The sequence below is a fragment of the Ambystoma mexicanum genome, chromosome 9, assembly GCF_040938575.1.
Source record: "Ambystoma mexicanum isolate Mex_15411 chromosome 9, UKY_AmexF1_1, whole genome shotgun sequence".
Taxonomy (NCBI): domain Eukaryota; kingdom Metazoa; phylum Chordata; class Amphibia; order Caudata; family Ambystomatidae; genus Ambystoma; species Ambystoma mexicanum.
The window spans coordinates 515,081,477-515,085,682 of NC_090931.1; positions in this window are offsets into that span (position 1 = coordinate 515,081,477).

Sequence of the window (4,206 nt, forward strand, 5' to 3'; positions counted from 1 at the left end):
CTTTTCAAACAGCTTATTTTGGCTGTTGAAAACACAAAAAAAAACAGGAAGTCCATCATGGTAATTTAGAGAAATGTTTAGCAGGATCCAACGATTATTGGGAATCAATTGGGGTAGGGGCTGTAGAAGCAGGAAGCTGTCCTTTATCGGATGTGTGCAGCCAGGTCCCGGAGGTCGCCGGTGACTTAGGTAATCCGAGACAATCCACCATGGCTGCCATCCATAAAAAAGATATCAATCAAAAACAAAAAAAAGAAACAAAAAAGTCTGGGCAGAAAAAAATGAAATGGGTAACAAGCGGAAATCTAAAAAATCAACCAAAAACGATTGGCGTAATTTGGTGACAGAGGTGGGGGCTCGGGAGATCGTAGAGCCACAACTTCCCGTGGATGGGGATGATGCAATTATTTGTCAGGCCTCAGTGGGAACACTTGCATCTGAGACAATACTGGGGACCCTTAAAAACAAGGGACTTAGTAAACAACTGGCTGGAGGTATAGTTGGCCGTCCCCCGCATGATCAATTGGCAAAGGGAAGCCTCCTTGATTTTTTTCCTATAAAACTTAATAAAAAAGTGTCCATCACAGGGGGGCCATTAGTGCCCATAGTGAATATCTGTGAGAAGGGGAGTCCTAGAGAGCCTCAACCCCTGCCTCTAAAGACGATCTCAGGACTAAACATAACATCGAATGGGGACAAAGGTCCATTGGAGGGGGTGGGCCCGGATGAATTGTATACCCCTAGTTGTGGTGAGGTAGGGGAGCAATAGCATCCCAGTTAAAACTAACATAATTAGATACCCTATTCTGGATGTACAAGCTGTAGGGGAATGTGTACAACTAAATGGTCCAGGTCGTATGAAGCTTCTCAATAAACCGGACAAGGGTGGTGGTCCTGAGGTTCCAGGACCTGTTTGTCCTGGGGTAGTCTCTGCCTGGGATCAAGGAGTGGGGCAAATTGGGGCAGGCGACTTGGCCTTGGAGAGGGTGATCAAGAAGGTTATTGGGCTTATGACGGGAGAACAGGTTACAGGGGCACCCAACCTGGCACATCAAGGACCCCTAAGTGATAGTTCCCTTACTCCGGCAGTGGTGGTCAATTTTAACAAGTATCCTAAGGGGAGCATGGATTCTGATTCCCCCTCTGCCGAGGGTATGGAAGGCATTGTTGGTTCTTTAGATAGGACTGGCATTGTCTCTTCGGCCAAAGAAAATGTGAGTCAAGAGGTCACTTCCTCAGAACACCTAAGTAGTGGGCCGACTGTTGATGTTACAAATAGAAATCAGAATGTATCTTTGGATGTGAGACCTTCTCCAAATCCACTTTTCCGCAGTAACACGTTTGACCATCCAATAAAAGGAAGTGTAAGCCCGGGGAGGTTTTGCTCTACCCTTCCGACGAGGGAAGGACTGAGGATGGTATCCACAGTAAACAAGGTTTGGAAGTGGACTTAAGACCGCTGCGCTATCCCGATCACCCTAGCATCATAGTTCAATACTTGTTCACAAATGCTGGGCCTGTGTCACTAAATCGCCCCATGATCTTGGCAATTTACGGGGAAATCACCAGCCTCTCTTTAATTACGTCAGGGGATTTAAATTTGGTGGACTTTGTCCACCCACTTAGATATGACTTTGTAAGAGTGGTGTTTAACTCTGGTACAGTTATGAATATGGTGCTAAGAAAATCAGAAACTTTTCATAAGTTTGGGTATGATCTGGAGAAAGTCATATTGGATAGGGCTGCACCTCTCAAACATCAGACAGTAAATAATAAATCCGAAATCGAGGAGGTAAATTCGGATTCGAGTTTGAGATGGCTGGCTCTAACTCTGCGGGACTCCATTACCCAACTTCAAGGTCTGAGCCTAATACTTAATGTTTCCAACCTGTTGTCCGTGGCCAGCTGGAATTGCAGGGGTAACTGGGCTTTGAAAAACTGCTCAGAGACCTGCAATATATTAAAGGGGCATACTCTTTTCTGCTTACAAGGAACATGGTTTACGGAGCAATTCCATCAGGGGGAGCAGAAGCTCGGCTGCCTGAACCGGCGCCTCCTCACTTCAGGCTGAATCTTTTACAAATAAATCAATAAAAACAGCAATTTACCATCCTACCTCTTTCCGATCCTGCTTTGAGCCCGGGGGCTCCTCCGACAGCAGTTTCATTGAAAATCGGATCGGCGTTAACCTGGTCCTTTTCCGGCCCCTCGGTGAGGCCGCCTCCTGCTCCGTTGTCGGCGAGACCTCCTGGTCCTTCGTGCCTGCCCGCCTCTGTATGCTGTGGGTTGCGGCGTGGGCCAATTTCTGCCTAGCCACCTCGAACGAGCTCGGCGACTCATCTGCTGCTGGCATCCACACCACTTTGTGCCTTTTTCTGTGCTGTGGGCTCCGGCGAGGGCCCATTTCTGCATTGCCACCTCAAACGGGCTCGGCGACTCATCCGCTCCTGGCATCCACTCCGCTGCGAGCTGTCCTTTGGTGGTTTCCAGCCTGCCTCTGCTGCTACCTCTTCCCGATCAGCGGCCTTCCGCCATCCGCTGCTGGCATCCACTCCAGTGAAGGCCATCTTTTGGCAATTTCCAGCCTGCCCCTGCCTCTTTTGATCAGCGCCCTTACCCCGCTCCGGCCTCTTCCAGCTCAGCGGCCTCTAGGGCAGCAGTGCCGACCAGCACCTCCATCTGCGGTGGCGTGCCGCTGCGGTCTCTTCCCACTCGGTGACCAGTGCAACTTCCAGGGTGGCGGTGTCCTCCCGCACCCCAGCACTTCCATCTGCGGTGGCGGACCACTGTCCTCGGATTGCATCCACACCCCTACGCAGCACGGCATTTCCATCTACTACAGAGGGCCACTGGTTGGCAGACTGCATCCTTCTGATCACAGGCCAGTATTGTCTCCGGGATCTCTGTGTCTGGCGGACTGCATCCGCACTGCTGCGCAGCCCGACACATCCATCTGCTGCAGTGAACCACTGATCAACGGTTTGCATCACTGCTGTCCAGCCCAGCACTTCTATCTACTGTATCGGGCCACTGGTTAATGACCTGCATCAACACTGCTGCGCAGCCTGCCCGATAGTTCCATCAGCTACAGCTGGCCACTGGCTGTCGGATTTCATCTGCACCGCAGTGCACCTTATGTCAACAGCTCCAGCAATACCCCCACCGTGGCCTCCTTCTGATCACAGGCCTACATTATCCCCAGGATCACTGTTTCCTCCCGCTCCCCAGCACTTCCTTCTGCTACAGCAGGCGGCTGATCAACGAATTGCGCTTACACCATTGCGGGCCACCCACCTGCGGCCTGGCTCTGCCCCCACCACGCTTGGTGACCAGCACACCCTCTGAGCCTCCCACAACCTAGCACTTCCATCTGTTACACAACAGTGCCTACTACCTGAGCCTCCATCTCAACCTGGGGCTTCCATCTGTCTTTGCTGCCGAAGAACTCCCCTACCCTACCACACAGTCTCTCCTACCGATCCCCCCACACCTTGGGTCTTCCTTGCACACGCTAATTGCCCCAACGCTTACCCTTCCTTCTGCGTACCTGACACCCGTCTCTCACTCTCCACAGTTGAGCCTCCTCCCACCTCGTTTCCAGCCTGGGCCCAACCAGTACTACTCTCCTTGGCTTCTACCTAACACATAGTCCCTGCAGTCGGTCCCTTCTCACTTCCTTCCTAGCTCAGGCCCAACCACTCCTCATTTCCTAATGTGCCCTGACTCTCTGCCACCATCCATACAGTCCTTGCAGCTGAGCCTCTTCCAACCTCCTTCCAACTTGGTCCCTACCACTTCTCGCTGCCTACTCCTCATCTTGCGCGTCCTGACTCTCTACTCAATACCAAATCGTGCAGCATCCTGAGTAGCAATCTGAACACCAATCTGTGCCTTCTCATTCTTCTACGCCAACACTAGATTGGCTACATTGATCCAAGTCTCACCATCATAAGACTCATCAGCAACGGATCATCATAGCTCCTCGTCTCACTTATTCCCTCTGTTATGCGTTCTGCCAAATCTCTTCTCATCCTCTCTTCCCTCACCCCCCCTTCTCGCTCACCCCTCCTCTCCCTTTCCCTGCTACTCTCCTTTTCCCTCCTTGTCATGCCCAGTCCTCTCTTGAATCCCCTGTCCAGATGTGTCTAGTCTGCTACCAGTTCCTTCACCCTTCCTCGGTCCCATTGTCCCTCTGTGCTGTTATTC